Source organism: Myotis daubentonii, chromosome 2 (genome assembly GCF_963259705.1).
Source record: "Myotis daubentonii chromosome 2, mMyoDau2.1, whole genome shotgun sequence".
NCBI classification, from domain to species: domain Eukaryota; kingdom Metazoa; phylum Chordata; class Mammalia; order Chiroptera; family Vespertilionidae; genus Myotis; species Myotis daubentonii.
The window spans coordinates 142,256,894-142,275,921 of NC_081841.1; the positions used below are offsets into that span (position 1 = coordinate 142,256,894).

At 40.6% G+C, this 19,028-nt stretch overlaps 1 pseudogene; it reads right to left on the bottom strand.

Annotated features, from left to right (window-relative positions):
- Positions 1-16,621: 16,621 nt before the first annotated feature.
- Positions 16,622-16,746, bottom strand: LOC132229092 (U2 spliceosomal RNA; annotated as a pseudogene).
- Positions 16,747-19,028: the final 2,282 nt, after the last annotated feature.

Consider the following 19,028-nt stretch of genomic DNA (forward strand, 5'->3'; position numbering starts at 1 on the left):
AATACATATAAAATTTTAAAAAACAATAACAAACCCACTAAAAAACAAACAACTAAATGAAACAGTGCTCCAAAGTAACCAGATTATACTTCTGGCAGTTTGTTCCCACTTCTTTGCTGTGTCTCATGAAAGGCATGATGGGTGGTCATTACTGCATAGCGGAGGAAGAAGCATGCAATGGCAGATTTCCTAAGGAGCAACTTTATAGGGAAGGGATGCTTACTATCATTTATCGGTGTGATTTGTAGTTTAAAAATATGAGAGTTATACTCAACATTTTGTACCACTTATCTTCTGAAAGACTGGAATGGTAATGTGCTTCATATTTGCTAGTCAGGACTGATTTATTAACACACTTATTTTAACCTCTCATTATCTTCATTGTAGACCACTGTTAAACTAAATGAAAGGAATTACTACAGATGATTTAAAAAATAAGTCAGATTTAGGCTCAGTAGACTTCATATATTCAGTATGTGATAGTTCTTTATCACAAAGTAACATATCCAAAGTTGCTATAGAGATGATCAAAGTAGACAATCTTTGTTGTCTACTTTAGACTGTAAATGAACTTGGGGGAGGGGGGGCAGGAGTAGAGTGGAAGGTGTCAATGTGGGGGAAAGAGGGACACCTGTAATATTTTCAACAATAAAGATAAATTTTTAAGAACTGTAATGAATAAAACAGATGTATAAAAAATCAATTACCTGACCCCCCAAAGCTCAAGATTTTCAGTCAGATATATAATTATTTTTCCTTCTAGTTCAATACCATGGTATTTTAAAAAAAAATCACTTCTAACCTCATTCTTTGAATAAGATATGCAAAACTTTACCTCTCTGACTTTGTAATATGTCAGTTTAGTATGGTAAATCTTTAGTTTTTATTGAGTCAGAAGCCAATCAGAACTTGGACTTGAGTGATAAGAACACCAAGGATTGAAGCAGTTAATCTTAGAAATAATTCTTGATTCAAATGTAACCTAAATGATCAAGCTCAATTTGCATGCCTAGGATATAACTTTTATACTTAAGTAAAGGCACTATTAGCTTTGCTTTCTCCTTTCATTTGTTTATGCTTAAAATCTCCAAGATTTCATTAAGAACATTAGTATACTTTTAATTAAATTCTGATTTTAATTAAGAGCTACTTTTATGACAAACTAGTGGCCTGGTGCATGAAATTCGTGCATGAGGGGTGGATCCTTCAGCCCAGCCTGCACCCTCTCCTATTGGGGATGCCTTGAGGGATATCTGACTGCCGGTTTAAGATCGGGCCTAAACCGGCAGTTGGATACCCCTCTCGCAATCTGGGACCGCTGGCTCCTAACCGCTCACCTGTCTGCTTGCCTGATTGCCCCTAACTACCCTTCCCTGCTGGCCTGACCTTGCCCCCAACTGCCCTCCCCTGCCAGCCTGATCTCTCCCCCAATGCCCTCCTCTACCAGCCTAATTGCTCCTAACTGTCTCTGCCTTGGCCTCCATAACCATGGTTTTGTCCAGAAGGAAGTCGGATATCTGGAAGATGGCTGGTCGACCCAGTCTAATTAGCATATTACCCTTTCATTAGTATAGATACTTCCTTTTTCACTTTTTGTTGTTGTTTTGTTAATGTTCACCCAAGAATATGTTACCATTGATTTTTAGGGAGAGTGGAAGGGAGGAGGAGAGACACAGAGAGAGAAACATCGATGTGAGAGAGACACATTGATTGGATGCATCCTGACCAGGGCCAGGGATCAAGCCTGAAACTGAGGTAGGTGCCCTTGATAGGAATCAAAGACGTGACCCTTCAGTCCACAGGCTGTTGCTCTATCCACTGAGCCAAACTGGCTAGGGCCTTTTGTTTCACTTTTATGTCCAGATATTTTACTATGCTTTCTTCTCCAGAAAAATTAAATAGTTAATGTACTTACAGAATCATAATATCAGTCAATTAATTGAATTATATAATTTAAATACTTTTGACTATGGAAATAATCTCTAATGAGCATACTATGACACAAATATATAACTATTTCATTTGTCCTTTCAACCCATACAATAAATTTTAAGGGTATTCAATAAGAAATTATATATTGTGTTATATACATGGGCATACATACACACATGTAAGTGTGAAAATATTTATAATAAGAATACATGAAGTTTTCACATTTTTTATTTGAATCATCAATTCCTCCAAAATTGAATATAGATCTTTAGCATATCCATGTTATTCAGGCTTTCTAGTTTTGCTAAAGTTCCATGATTTATGATGCAAATATACTTTTAGGCTCAATCTATTATTTCATTGCAATACGTTTAAAATTTATTTTTCATGTGTTTACAGAACATTAAGCAATGGCTCATAGAAGAAAATACTTGCTGATTTAATGCTGGGGTCCAACCCCAGCAGGTCCAGGGGTCCCCAAAGGGGTGGACAGAGTCGGCGAAGAAGGAATGACACGGAGACAGCGTTCAGTTGATCAGCAGCCTAGCCAGGATCTCTAGCCAGGATCTCCAGCCAAGTTCTGGTCTGGATCTCCAGCCAAGTTCTGTTCAGGATCTCCAGCCAGGTTCTGTGTCCATGTTCTCTTGCTAGGTTCTCCAGCCAGGTTCTGTAGCCATGTTCCCTCGCTAGGTTCTCCAGCCAGGTTCTGTCCAGGTTCTCCAGGCAGGTTCAGTCACCAGGTTCTAGTCAGGTTCTCTTGCCATGTTCTATCCAGGTTCTGTAGCCAGGTTCTGTCCAGGATCTTTTGCCATGTTCTCTCGCTAGGTTCTGTCTCTAGGTTCTGTGGCCAGTTTCTGTCCAGGATCTTTTGCCATGTTCTCTCCAGCGAAGTTCTTCTGTCTCTAGGTTCTGTGTAGGTTCTGTGTCTAGGTTCTGTGTCTAGGTTCTATGTCTAGGTTCTGTCTCCTGTTGTCTTGTTACATCTGTATTTATATCAGTTGATTCAATCCTAACAATCTCTATTCCAAAGGTTAGGGCATTTCTTATCTCCATTCCAGGGAGTAAAGATTATGTAGCTTAAGCATGATTGTTCATAGTTAAAGTGATTAACTACCCACCTGGCACTTAGTTAAGGGGTTTTATCTCCTCTCTAACTTTGGGGGAAAATCCTTACCTGGGGAAACAACCTTTCTAGGAGAGGTGACCTTGGTTAAAACACATAGCGCCAAGAAGGTGAGCAAACATATTAAGAACAGTATGCCATATACGCCAGGTCCTTTGAAACAGCAAGGATGGACCGGCTCCCAGCAATTTAATGCATTTATCTTTGTTTCTTAAGACGAAAATCCTCTATGTTATGGTGGGAGTTTTCAGGCAATGGGCATATATTTACACATATTTATGTATTTATGTTTTATCTGGAATGTTTAAAGTCAAATATCTTTTTTTATAAAATATATATTTTACTAGGGGCCCGGTGCACGAAATTCGTGCACTGGGTGTGTGTAGGGGGGGGAGTGTCCCTCAGCCCAGCCTGCCCCCTCTCACATACTGGGAGCCCTCAGGCGTTGACCCCCATCACCCTCCAATCGCAGGATCGGCCCCTTGCCCAGGCCTGACGCCTCTGACAGAGGCGTAGACCCCCATCACCCTCCGATCGCCTGATCGACCCCTTGCCCAGGTCTGACGCCTCCGCCAGAGGTGTCAGGCTTGGACAGGGGACCCCCATCTCCCCCTGATCACTGGCTCTGGTCCCTGCCCAGGCCTGAGGCCTCTGGCCCAGGAATCATGCCTGGGCAGGGGACCCCCATCTCCCTCTGATCGCTTGCTCCACCCCCCGCCCAAGCCTGACGCCTCTGACCCAGGCTTCAGGCCTGGGCAAGGGGACCATCATATCCCCCCAATCCCCGGCTCCGCCCCCCACCCAGGCCTGATGCCTTGGCCAGAGGAGTTGACCCTCATCACCCTCCGAGCAGGAGTTGACCCTCATCACCCTCCGATCACCAATCACCGGATCGGCCCCTTGACCAGGCCTGAGGCCTCTGGCAGAGGTGTCAGGCCTGGGCAGGGGACCCCCAGCTCCCCGCGGTTTCAGGCTCCGCCCCTGCTCAGGCCTAACACCTCTGGCCTAGGCGTCCGGCCCGGGCAGCGGGGACCTGCAGCTGCAGCGGCCCCACAATCGTCGGCTTCACTTTAGGCCCAGGCAAGGGATCCCTAGCTCCCGGGACTGCCAGCTTCGACCTTGCCCAGCTCCCATCGCTGGCTCCACCCCTACTTCCTGCTATCACTGGCCAGGGCAGAAAAGGCACCTGATTCTCTGATCATGGCTGGGGGGCAGGGCAAAGGCAGCCCCAGGGCCGCCTTTGCCCTGCCCCCCAGCTCTTAGCTCCCCCCTGGGTTTCCGATCACTGTCAGTGGCAGGGGGCTTCTTCCTGCTTTCCCTTTCACCTCCCTGCATTGTGCCTACATATGCAAATTAACCGCCATCTTGTTGGCAGTTAACTGCCAATCTTAGTTGGCAGTTAACTGCCAATCTTAGTTGGCAGTTAATTTGCATATAGCCCTGATTAGCCAATGAAAAGGGTATCGTCGTACGCCAATTACCATTTTTCTCTTTTATTAGATAGGATTGATTTCAGAGAGGAAGGGAGAGATACACAGAGAGAGAGAGAGATACAAACATCAATGATGAGAAAGAAACATTGATTGGGTGCCTCCTGCATGCCACCCACCAGGGATTGAGCCTGCAACCCTGGGATGTGCCCTTGTCTGGAATTGAATCTGGGACCCTCCAGTCCACAGGCCAATGCTTTATCCACTCAGCTAAACCAGCTTGAGCCAAACTTTTTAAATGTGAATTTCTTCCATGTTTCTTATTACTGATATCCTAAAACTGGAAATTTAGAGTAAATTTTCATTTGTTTTATTTTCCACTAGAGGCCCAGTGCACACAATTCATGCATGGGTGCAGTCCTTAGGCCTGGCTGGCGATCGAAGCCTGAGTGTCTGGCATGGGAGGGCAGGTCCCAGCTGTTCTCTGGCCCTGGGCAGCACCTGGGCCCCCAGGCCCCCGTGCCTCTGCATGTCCCCCTCCAGCTGAGTCACAGCACCTGAGTCCCCATGTGGAGATGCAGTGAGTGTGGCCGGACCCCACAGGTCGGGGCGCAGTGTAGGCCTCTGGGCCACCCAGCAGTGCTTCACAGAAGCCAGGTGGGCAGCACGCTCTCTCCTGACCAGTCTTACAGACTGGCTCCTGCATGAACCCATGTGGAGTCCAACCAGCCCTTGTGGTCCCGGTGGCTGTGGCCAGGCTCAACAGGAAGCACATTGGGGCCCACAGTGCCTCCACTGCTGCTTGTTGCCAGCACCTGTCGCTGATGCCCGCCATGTTCCATGCTGCTCCCTGGTGGTCAGCACACATCATAGTAAGCGGTCAAACTCCTGGTCGAGTGGACAAGTTGCATATTAGGCTTTTATTTTATAGGACTAGAGGCCCATTGCAGGAAGATTCCTGCAAGAATAGAGCTTCCTGCGGCAGGAGCAAAGCAGAGAAGGGAGCGAAACTGGCCCAGGTGGGCTTCCCTCCGCCTCCGCCTCCCCACTTGCTTCCCTCCTGTCTCTGCCGCCCTGCTTGCTTCTTCGCAGCTTCACTCCCTTCTGCAGCACTTGGCTTCCTTCTACGTCATCTTCAGTCTTCGCTTCGCGCCTGCGTATGCAAATTAACCGCAATCTTTCTTGGGTTAATTTGCATACTCATCTGATTGGCTGGTGGGCATAGCAGAGTGACACCAATTTATTAGTGTGGGTGGTTTCCTAGTTAGTAATTATCCTCAGGAATTTCAGTGATAGTCATCTATACACTGATGTTTCCAGATATGAGATATTTTATTTTCCATCAGTTAGACTCTAAAAGCCAACTGGTTTTCAGCTTGTTATTTTATAATTATATGTTACAGGAATAACTAACATATCCAATGTTACATTGGAGATGATCAAAGGAGACAATCTTGCCGAAACCGGTTTGGCTCAGTGGATAGAGCGTTGGCCTGCAGACTGAAAGGTCCCAGGTTTGATTCCGGTCAAGGGCATGTACCTTGGTTGTGGGCACATCCCCAGTGGGAGATGTGCAGGAGGCAGCTGATCGATGTTTCTCTCTCATCGATGTTTCTAACTCTCTATCTCTCTCCCTTCCTCTCTGTAAAAAAATCAATAAAATATATTGGGGAAAAAAAAGGAGACAATCTTTGCTGTCTATTTTAGACTGTAAATGAACTGGAGACAGGCAGGAGTGGGGTGGAGGGAGTCAATGGGGAAACAGAGGGGACATCTGTAATATTTTCAACAATAAAGATAAATATTTAAAAACTGTAATGAATTGGACATGACTGCATGCAACTTAACTTTTCTAGAAGGATATCAGAGTATTTTAAGTATAGTGATTCCTCTATGAATAAAATTTTTCTTGAGGTTTTAAATGTAGTTGCAGGGTTTGAAAAATATCTTAAAATATAACAATTAAATATCACATTTTTCTTATAAGTTTTCCAAATCATTAAATGCTAGAGATTATAGCTAATCATTCATTCACTGAACAGTTATTTAATATCTACTCTATTTCAAACACTCTTTTAACAGAGACCTTATTTTGTGGGTGTTTTCTTGCTAGTGAGTAAAACTATCATTCTAAAGTTAAAATATAATTTAAATAGAGATGAATGATATACATGAAACTTAACTATAGGGATGCTCCCAAGAGCGCTTCTTTTGTCCCTACAACTCATTTCCTGAGTCCATTCAGCCCAGCTGGCTCACTTCTTCTACCTTAGTGACTTTCTAAATAAACTTTTCTTTGTATTTGTGCCTTGAGTCTGAATTCTTTCTTAGCCACTGAGGCTGCTGAACTGAAGTCCAATTACCAGGACCATTCTGGTTACAAATAGGCTAGCTAACATCTGTTTTCTTTAATCTTACTTAACATAATCTTTTACTAAATCATGAAGGAAAAGCTAGGTTTTTCTAATATTAACTGTCATGATCATACATATGGTAGCTCATATCTTAGCTTGATGACCAATGGATCAAAAAATGTTCTTGTGAAAATGGTGGGGTAGGCAAATGCCAATAATCACCACCTCCCACTACCACATCAAAATTACAATTAAAATACGGAACAACCATCATCCAGAACCACCTGAATCTGGCTGAATGGAAGACCTACAACTAGAAAAGTAAAGAACAAAACACACCAAGACTGGTAGAAAGGGCAGAGGCATGTAACAGGCTGGACGGACATCCACATGTGGTGTTTTTGTTTTTGTTTTTAATCCGGAGGGATATCTCCACTGCAAAGACCTCCCATGGGATACAAGGGGTCCAAGCCCCACACCAGACCCACAGCCTAGGGTTCCAGAGCTGGGAAGAGATGTCCCCACAACTATGAGCTCTAAAAATCAGTGGGGAATGTGGTTTAATGACACAGAGACTGCTGAAGACCCAGGCAGTTCCTCTTAAATGGCCAGTGCACAAATTTACATGGACTCCCTCCCTCTGGGCTCCAGCACTAAGGCAGAAACTTGAAAGGAAGCTGGAACATTCAGAGAGGAACTGGATTGACTAGCATTGGAGCAAGAACTTGGGAGCAGCTTTCTCCCAGATAGGGGTGCTCATAAGGGATCATTATTTCTATGCTAAGACTTTTCACATTGCAGAGCTGACTGGCAGCCATATCTGAGTTTTCATCAGCCTAACTCATGCTGTTCACTCTGCCCTGGTGATTCCCTGAGACCCTGCCCCATCCAGTTTGCAGCCCCACCCAAGTTGTTTGCAATGCTTTTTTCTATATGAATTATCTATCCTGGCTCAGGCTTCAGACTTTCCTAAAATATCTCAAACAAGCAGCAGCTGACTTCACTATGCCCCATACCTATCAATAAGAGGCCTGAGATTTGTTTCACAGCTGGGCCTTGCCTAGGCACTTCCAAACCCAATACAAGTAGCAGCCATCAGCAGATCATTGCTAGGTGGCCCCAGGCAATGGTTAACTTTGTACTTCCTAGAAGCCCAAGAACCAATTGTACCTGGTAAACAGCTTCAGATCATACCAGATTACAACTCTACACATCCACAAGCAACTCACTCAAGGGGAAGACTCAGTGATCACCAAAGCCCCAATGAAGCAAGTCCTACTCCAAATGAGTATCTCCTGCATAGCAACTCTTCCATTGCAGTTGCACTTGGTCCTCAAAGCCAATTGGCCTTAAGGTCAATTCCTCCCAGAGACACCAATATCAATCAAGTCTCAACTACAAAAAGACTGTGCACAGAGTCCAAAAGGGGTGCACATAAAATGCCCAGCTCAGGTGACTTGGGAGGCTGAGCCACTGGGTCCAACAGGACACCTAATACACAAGGCCACTCTACCAATTTCAAGAGACATAGCAGCTCTACCTAATACATGGAAACAAACACAGGGAAGCAGCCAAAATGAGGAGACACAGAAACATGTCACAAATGAAACAACAGAAACAATTTTCAGAAAAAGAACTAAATGAAATGAAAACAAGCAAACTAGTAGATACAGAGTTCAAAACAATGGTTATAAGGTTGCTCAAGGATCTTAATGAGAGCTTCAAGGGACTTAGTGAGACTTTCAAGAATTTAGTGAAAATTTCAAGGAAATTAGTAAGACTATCAAAGACATGAAAAAGGACTAGTCATAAATTAAGCATACACTAACTGAAATAAAGAATAATTTATAGGGGGTCAACAATAGAGTAGATGATTCCAAGAATCAAATCAATGGTTTGGAATATGAGGAAACAAAACATACCCAATCAGAAGAGTAAAAGGACAAAAGAATAAAAAAAAGAAGAAGAAGAAGACAGTGTTAGGAGCCTTTGGGACAACTTAGTATACCAACATTCACATCGTGGGGGTGCCAGAAGAAGAGAGAGAGAAAGATATTGAAAACCTATTTGAAGAAATAATGGCAGAAAACTTCTCCTATCTGATTTAAGCAATAGACTTACAAAAGTCTGATTTAAGCAAAAGTCTCAAACAAGAGATACCCAAAGAGGCCCATACCAAGACACATCATAATTAAAATGCCAAGCTTTAAAGATAAAGAGAGAATCTTAAAAGCAGTAAGAGAAAAGCAGTTAGTTACCTACAAGAGAGTGCCCATAGGACTGTCAGCTTATTTCTCAAGAGAAACTGCAGAGCAGAAGGGAGTGGCAAGGAATACTCAAAGTGATAAATAGCAAGGATCTACAACCAAGATTACTCTACCCAGCAAAGCTGTCATTTAGAATTGAAGGTCAAATAAAGAGTTTCACAGACAAGAAAAAGCTAAAAGAGCTCATCACCACCAAACCAGTATTACATGAAATGTTTAAGGGTATTCTTGAAGGAAGAAGAAGGAGAAGAAGAAGAAGAAGAAGAATAAGAAGAAGAAGAAGAAGAAGAAGAAGAAGAAGAAGAAGAAGAAGAAGAAGAAGAAGAAGAGATTAAAAAGGAGCAATAAAATAGCCATAAATTCATATCTATCAGCAATTAAATCTAAAAATCAAAATAAATGTACAAGTTTCTAATGAAGAAAATAAACTGATGAATAAAATAAAACCCAGAGGCATGGAAAGATGGAACCAACTGACAAAACTAAGAGTGAATGGGTGAGTGGGGGAGGTGGGAAGAGATTAATCAAATAACTTAGATGAATATATGCATTACCTATAGACACAGACAATAAGGTGGTGAAGGCCTGGGGCAGGGAGGGAACTGGGTGGAGGAGGTTAATGGGAGGAAAACAGAGGACATCTGTAATACTCTCCACAATGAAAATTTAAAAAATATTCTTGTACAGTCACCATTTCATTATTTTGAATTTGCTATGAACTAATTATTTAGATTATACTAATTAAATTGCTCATTTACTTGCTATTTGGATACTTTGTTGTTTAAAAGCATTTTTATCTTTGTGGGTACAGGAAAAAGTAGAGAAGAGAAATAATAATAAAATAGTTAGTCTAGCAGTATATCCTGAGCCTAAGAGCCTTAGCTATTTATAAGTTGTTGTGAATTGAATTGGGCTGCCTGAAGAAGCTGAGAAAAAGCAATCTGCTATTCTGTGTATAAAGACAACCTACGTTTCTGTGTAATTTTAAACAATTGATACCTAATATAATTATTTATATGGTTAAATATAAAATTTTCAACTTGATTTTTTAATTTGTTCCACCTTTTTTGTTTTTGCTTGCATTTTCCTGCCTTCTTTTTAATTAACTGTTTCTAATTTGTTTTATTTCATTTTTTTGGCTTATTAGATATACCTTCTTTTAAAAATCCTTAGTGGTTGCTTTAAGGTTTATAACATAGATCTTTATAACACATCATAGTCTACCTTTAAGGGTTGTTATGCCTATTCACACATTATAAGACCTTTAAAACAGTGTAGTTCTGGAGAAACTAAGATGACGGCATAGGTAAACACTGGAGATTGCTGCCTCGCACAACCACTTCAAAAATACAACCAAAAGATGGAATGGACATCATCCAGAACCACAGGAAGGCTGGCTGAGTGGAAATTCTACAACTAGAAGGAAAGAGAAAAACATACCGTGACTCAGAGGAGGCGCAGTGCTGAAGTAAAATACTAAGGTGCGGAGGTGCACGCAGAGCAGGCTGGTGGCTGAAGGGTGTGGTTGTCTTTTTCAATCTGGAGGGAGTCTCAGGCTCTGAGCTCCAGATCCGGGTGAGTCTCTAGGGACCCAGACTCATACGGGAGAGGCAGGACTGTCTGGCATCGCTCAGAACCCTAGGGCAGCTTTCTCTCCGTGGGGCTTGCAGCAATTACTGGGACACTGAGGAGCAGAGCCTCTGAGGGCAAGACTAAGACCAGCCATAATTGCTAACCCCGCCCTGTTGATCCCGTGGGACCTGCCCTGCCCAAGCCCTGCAGGGAGACTTTTGCTGGATAGCTTCAGGCAAAGGCTAGATTAGCACCTCCCTAGAGATCAAGGAGCCAGGAAGCCCAGAGGTCAGAGTGGGACCATCCAGTTTGCAGCTCCGTGGAACCATAAAAGACACACTCAGGGGGCAGACTCAGTGAGCACCAAAACCCCATTGAAGCAAGTCTTGCCCCATAAGGGTGTCTCCAACACAGAAGTTCTCCCACTGCAGACACAGCTGATTCTCACAGCCAATTGGCCTGGAGGTCAATCTCTTCCAGTGTTACCTACAACAATCAAGGCTTAACTACAATAAGACTGTGCACAAAGCCCACAAGGGGGTGCACCAAGAGTGTCTACCTCAGGTAATTGGGGAGGCTGAGCCACTGGGCCCTATAGGACACCTAGTACAGAAAGCCACTCTATCAAAACAGGGAAGCATAAAAAATGCGGAGACAAAGAAACAAGACACAAATGACAGAAATGGAGGAAAGCAAACTACTGGGTATAGAGTTCAAAACCACACTTTTAATGTTTTTCAAGAATTTTCTAGAAACCGCCGATAAACTTAATGAGACCCTCAAGAAATGTAATGAGACCCTTGAGGTTGTGATAAAAGACCAACTAGAAATTAAGCTTACACTGACTGAAATAAAAAATATTATACAGACTCCCAACAGCAGACTAGAGGATCGCAAGAACCAAGCCAAAGATTTGAAATACGAAGAAGCAAAAAACACCCAACCAGAAAAGCAAAATTAAAAAAGATTCCAAAAATATGAAGATGGTGTAAGGAGCCTCTGGCACAACTTCAAGCGAACCAACATCCGAATTATAGGGGTGCCAGAAGAAGAGAGAGAGCAAGATATTGAAAACCTATTTGAAGAAATAATGACAGAAAACTTCCACCACCTGGTGAAAGAAATAGACTTCCAAGTCCAGGAAGTGCAGAGAACCCCAAACAAAAGGAATCCAAAGAGAAAAACACCAAGACACATCATAATTAAAATGCCAAGAGCAAAAGACAAAGAGAGAATTCTAAAAGCAGCAAGATAAAGAAAATCAGTTACCTACAAGGGAGTACCCATTCGACTGTCTGCTGATTTCTCAACAGAAACTTTGCAGGCCAGAAGAGAGTGGGAAGAAATATTCAAAGTGATGAATACCAAGAACCTACAACCAAGATTACTTTATCCAGCAAAGCTATCATTCAGAATTGAAGGTTAGATAAAGAGCTTCACAGATAAGAAAAAGCTAAAGGAGTTCATCACCACTAAACCAGTATTATATGAAATGCTGAAAGGTATCCTTTAAGAAGAGGAAGAAGAAGAAAAAGGTAAAGATACAAACTATGAACAGCAAATATGCATCTATCAACAAGTAAATTGAAAAATCAAGTGAATAAGTAATCTGATGAACAAAATAAACTGATGATTATAATAGAATCAGGGGCATAGAAAGGGAGTGGACTGACTATTCTTGGGAGGGAAAGGGGTGTGGGGGATGCAGGAAGAGACTGAACAAAAATCGTGCACCTATGGATGAGGACAGTGGGGGGTGGGTGAGGGCGGAGGGTGGGGTGGAAAATGAGTGGAGGGGAGCTATGGGGAGAAAAAGAGGAACAACTGTAATAATCTGAACAATAAAGATTTAATTTAAAAAAAAAACAGTGCACTTCCATTTGTCTGCTACTGAACTTTGTGGGGTTCTAGGAAATGGGTATGTGGAAAAAGCCTTCTGTATTGTAATCAACATTTCACTTGTAAGGCACCAGTAAATTGTAGATGTATGAGCATTATTCTGGAAATGCAAATGTTTTCTCCACAGTTCCTCTGGCATATAATTTATAATTTACCTGGGCATTGTCAGACAGATGCAGGGCATTGTTTATTATTTATTTTGAATATCCTATGCCTACAAATTGAATTAATATATCTCTGAATTACAAACCAATCCCTTTACAAATCACTTTTGAGGAAGTTTTTCTCTTTGCTATTCCAGAAAGTTAACTTTGTTAGTCATTAATTTTGTTCCTTATCACAGTTTTGGTGAAGGAAAAAACAGAAGATAAAATAAATTCATTTTTGGGTTTATTTTTTCTATTGATCAGGAATATTTCTTTATTTATATTTATGGCTGTTACAATTATATACACACAAAAATATTTGACATCATTTGCAGTGTGATTAAATAACAGTAAACACAATAAACTATATAGAAAAATGGACAATATCAAAGTTTAATGATCTTTCTCTTGCCATGGTGAAAAGAGGCTCTTATCTTCAAATTTGATCCAGACACATATTCAAGTAGAGAAGCACTCCCCAGTTTACATGGAGAATAAGGTTGGGTGCTTTCATATCGGATGCTTGCTTACATAAAATGTTTATCTATAATTGATTGTTTGTCCTACCCCAACCCTGAAATTCAACTCAAAAGCAAATTTTGTTATGCAGGACTTTCTTACAAAACTGCTTACACATCTGTCATTGTCCTCTGCAAGGCAAGCTTTAAAAGTCTGTACTATGTTTATTATGCAAATTCCTTTGAAATCTGTGGTGCAGGTGCCTCATGCCTTTCAAAATTAGTTTGCATATTAAATGTAGCATAGAAAATGATGGCCCACAAACTTTAGTTGCTTTGGTTTTAATGAGAGACTGTGTAATAAAACGTATTGGATATTCAGGGTAATTTGCGCACAATGGAAACAATTAATGAGAAATACTCTAGTACATCCTTTGTTTCATACTACACGAGTTGAAGAGAGCAGCTGTTACCCAAACATGTTTTCCTCGATCATGTCATTTTATTTGGACAAGAAAAATATTGGACAAGAAAATATTGTGCAGTCCTTTCTAGGAGCATGCTTGTGTGACTGAGTTTTTCTTCAAACTTACTCTTTTTTAAGTGACAAAATTGCCTCAGGATAGCAAATATATTTTTCTTATGACTGTATAATGAGACCGGACAAATGCTCTGAGGAACACTTTTCAGAAAACCAAATTATTGGGGCTTTTTTTAAAAAAATAAATAGAATGAATTTTATTAAATAAAGTGTAAATTGATGCATAATTTCAAGCATTACAGAAAGGGAAATAATTGCTCTGGTGCTTGTTTCTATGATGGAAACTGACTTACATGACTATGAGTATAAAAATTTATTTTTAAAAATTCTTGCATGTTATTGGGGGGTGGGGCAGAAGGAGAGATAAATAGGCAGAGCGCAGAAGCTTTTTAGGGCGAAAAAGCTCTGTATGATACTGTAATGATGGATATATATCATTATACATTTATCAAAATCCATAGAATGTATAGCACTAAAAATGAACCCCAATGTAAACTATGGATTTTGATGATTATGATGTGTCACTCAAAGTTCATGAATCATAACAAATATATAACTCTGGTAAATATATATCAGTCAAATAATTAAAAATGATCCCCCCAGCCGAAACCGGTTTGGCTCAGTGGATAGAGCGTCGGCCTGCGGACTGAAGGGTCCCGGGTTCGATTCCGGTCAAGGGCATGTACTTGGGTTGCGGGCACATCCCCAGTGGGAGATGTGCAGGAGGCAGCTGATCGATGTTTCTCTCTCATCGATGTTTCTGGCTATCTCTCTCCCTTCCTCTCTGTGAAAAATCAATAAAATATATATAAAAAAAAAATGATCCCCCCAAAATTTTCTATTGATCTTTCAAATGTGCTATCTAAGATTTTTATTATTATTCTATATTTAAATTTTTCATTCCTAATTTCAATGCTTTGTGGTAATAGAATATGGAAAATTCGCAAGTTTTTATTGTATCAAAAATTATATAGATGGATAAAGTAGCATTCTTAAATTTGTTTAAATATTTATGTGTATTTGTCATGTGTTCCTTGCCAGCACAACGAAGGGTGACCCTGAGTGGGGGCATTGAAGGATTTAGAAAAGACAGACAAAAGAATAAAGCTGGGTCTGAGTGGGATGCTGCCCTCTCTGGTGGAGAGACAGCGCCAAGGACTACAAGCCGTGTCTTTATTTTATAGCCAGATTCCACAAGGCAGAGTAAGGGCATGGTCAAGATGTTTACAACATTCTCGTGGGTTTCCGTCCTACTCAACTACATGCACCTGAACTCTATCAAGCCCACATCACTCAGGCACATGGTGCCATGTGTTTGGACCATAGGTTCAATCTCACAACCATAGTTCTTGGCTATAATTGTGCGGGGAGGGCTCTGCCCTCCAAGCTGGGACTTGCACGTGGCAATGAGAGGACTGTTCCCTCTCATCAGTCTGAGGCTTGAACCTGTCCAAACACTGTAGCAGCTCTCCACAGTCATGATGTGTAGTGGAAGTTTCTGCGACCAGATTTTTTTTTCAATTTTATTTTTTAAACAAATACATGAGCTTTGTTAAAAATATCAAATAGTATAAAAGATTTGCAATGAAAAATACAATACTCTTGGCTGACTACCACTTCCCAGACAGAATGACTTCTAATTCTTATAATTATTTCTCCTAGTATTAATATTTGTATTTCTACATAATATACTTTTCTTAATTCATAAAATAAGCTTGTTTTATATTTCTTCTAATAATAATATCATGACTCATGCTTTTTCTGTTTGCATTTTGCTATTTTTGCCTATTTTTAATTTAATTATTTTATCATATAGTTTAATTATATAATTTTATCTTACTTTAAATGTGATTTTTTTCAGGCAATAGATAACTTTATTTCACTTACATTTATCAAAATGATATTTGTTTAGTATTAGGTTTGACACATGTTTTTCCTTGTGCTTTCTTAAATTGTCTATTGCATTACATTGTTTTCTGAATATATTAGGATGGACTACACTTTTATGACAAATTAAATTAAAGCTATAGCACAACATAATGAAAATCTATTTTGAATTACTCTAAAATAATAATATTTATTATATTTATTAACATGTCAAACTCACTCTTACTCTGGAGCAGTTGTACTTAATGTTATATCTATTTTAAAGGATTTTGAACAAATATCTATGGTGCTTATTTACTCACTTCATTCAGGCTTCTGCTCAAATATCATTTCATCAGCGAGGCCTCTGTAGCAATCTTTCTTAAACAATTACCCTTCCTTATCATTCATCCTGCTTTATGCATCATCACAGCACTGATTTTGACCAATTTTATAATTTATTTGTTGTCTTTCTCCTCCACTAAGACATAAGTTCTTTGAGAATTCACTCATGTTATCCCTAGTATCTAGATAAATGCCCACCAATGAGTGTTGGTTACATGTGTAAATTAATCATTGATATATGATGGATGCTCAACCAAGGCTTATCAATAACCTGCAGCCCCAAACCCCAGTTACTTATATAGATGAATATTTAACACAAAATGGACAGGGTAGGCCTGCTGGTGTGGCTCAGTGGTTGTGCGTCAACTTATGAACCAAGGGGTCAGGGTCCAATTCCAGGTCAGGGCAAATGCCTGGGTTTCAGACTCAATCCCCAGTGTGGGACATGCAGGAGACAACCAATCAATGATTCTCTCTCATCATTGATGTTTCTATCTCTCTCTCCCCTCTCCCTTCCTCTCTAAAATCAATAAAAATTCATAAAAAAGCAAATAAACAAACAAATTAAAAAAACAAAACAAAAATGGACAGTGTATTGCATTCAAATCATAGTATCCGACTGTGGAGATAATTTAAAGTATTTAAACAAGTTTTCAATGCCTCTTAATACCTGGATACAAAATATTATAAAGTGTTCTTTAAATAAAGCACATTTCTTATATTCAAGGAATTCCCAATCTAAGGAAAGAAATAATATTAAACTGATAAGAACAGATACTACACTTGATCTTAGCCAAAAGGCCGAGAAGCGATAAGACATAATATTATGTGCACATATATTCCAAACTGTGTATAAGCTCGTGTCAGATGGAAATATCTTTGAGGTCTGAGATCATGAGTTTTTTCCTATCAAATTTCCTTACCAAGTCTAGTATCAAAACAACAATAACAAAGCACTCATATTGTTGAATTGTACTTATTATTTATTTGTTGGAATTTTTATTTTTTATTCTGGTGGACTACAGCTTACTTTAATCTCCCACCAATGCTAATTTCCTCTGTCCAAGTAATCTGCCTACATAAAGAAAACTATTACTGTGGGGTCTTGATTTATGAGTGTCCCGACTAACGAGTTTTTTGAGATACCAGCTGTTTCTAGGCCAATTTTTTGCATTGAGTTGATAGAGTAATTTGAGTTAATGAGCTCCTTAACGAGCTCTTTAACGAGCTCCGTCTCGGAACGAATTAAACTCGTAAGTCAAGGCCCCACTGTATTCTCATTCCATGCTTACCATACCAGTGAGTTCTGCCTTCTTATACCTAGACTAGAGGCCTGGTGCATGAAATTTGTGCACAGGGGGTGGAGGATTTGTCCTTCAGCCTGGCCTGCACCCTCTCTAAAGTGGGACATCCCTCTCAGAATCCAGTTTCCCTGCTCCTAACTGCTCACCTGCCTGTCTGCCTGATTGCCACTAACTACTTTTGCCTGCCAGCCTGATCACCCCCTAACTGCTCCTCTGCCGGCCTGATCACCCTCAACTGCCCTCCCTTGCCAACCTCATTGCCTTCAATTACCCCCCACTCCCTGCCAGCCTAATCACCCCCAACAACCCTCCCCTGCTGGCTTGATCACCCACAACTGCTCTCCCCTGCCAGCCTGATTTACTACAACTGCCCTCCCCTGCCATGACCTGCCTACTCCGATGGGACCTGTCTCCTCCGTGCATGGTGGCAGAGATGCCGGGACTGGCCTCCTCTGCACCACACGGAGTCATTGGAGCCCCAGGCCTCACTTTGTGGAGCAACCATCTTGTGCTGGCCATCTTGTGATGACATGAGGGCATGACAACAACCTATTATTAGTATAGATTTCTTTACATATAAAATAAATAGGTTGTTCTGCATTTCTGAATCTGAGTATGTTTTCTTTCAATACTCGGTATTAGGTCAATCCTTGTAAAGTCCTTTTCAGAAATGAGGGAAAATGTAAGTAACATTGTGTTTTATAATCCATCAGAATTATTTGATTACATTAAAATAAGTATAAAATTATCTAGTTTCTACTCCCTCTAATGCAAATCTAAAGGCAGCACTTATTATAATGCAAATTGCCACTGTGGAGGTACATCTTTTCATCTCTATAAAATGAAAATCATTAAGCATTCATTTTGTAAAAATCAGAGTCTCTGTGCCAGTTGTTCAGGAGACCGGTGCTAGGCCACTAACACTGCTATATTTACTGTAATTAAATTTCTCTAGAATAGCAAGCTGTTAGGACTATTAAGTGCCCAATCAGAAACTTCCCATATGTCTCAATTAAAATGTGGCATCTACACAGGATAGATAAACGTGCTTGTTTTACACCACATGAAACTCTAAGATTTTTCTGTCAAATGCATACTTATAAAAAGCCTCTTTATAAAATAGTAGAGGCCCAGTTCATGAAATTAGTGCACTGGTAGGGCCTCTAGCGGCTGGCAGTGGCCATCCGGGTACTCCCTCACTTCCCCCGCCACCTGCCACCATTGGGTACTCTCTCCCTTCCCCCTGCTGCTGGCCGGAGCCTCCCTTTCCTCACTTCCCCCAGCCGGCCAGCAGTAGGCGGCCAGGGCCTCCCTTCCTTCCCCTGGCTAGCCATGCCTCTTGGTCAAAATCCAGGAAGAACTCCAGGTTGAGGGAATAATTTGCATACTATACTTTTATTATATAGGATATGTACCTATATAGTTTACCCTTCCAAAATTTTCATGATTATCTTACCCTGTTAAAGGAAAGCCAATTCAAGAGATCTATCTTTTATCCATTGTTCTTAGCAATGTTTATACATTATATATGTTGGAATAAGGTTAAATTAGAAGTCATTACAGCTCTACTAAATCTGTGTTGAATTAAAACTGTGATATTTATCTGATAGTGCTTAGAGGTATTTGGTTGCTTTAAAGAACAAAGGAGTTACCATGTGCAACAAATGTGTTTTTCACTGTTTGATTTCAAAAATCATCTTTCCACTAGTTTTATGTCTCATTTATTTTCTAATGAAAGTAATTTTCTGCTGAATAAAGAATGATTCTATACAGATTGGATGTGTATGAATG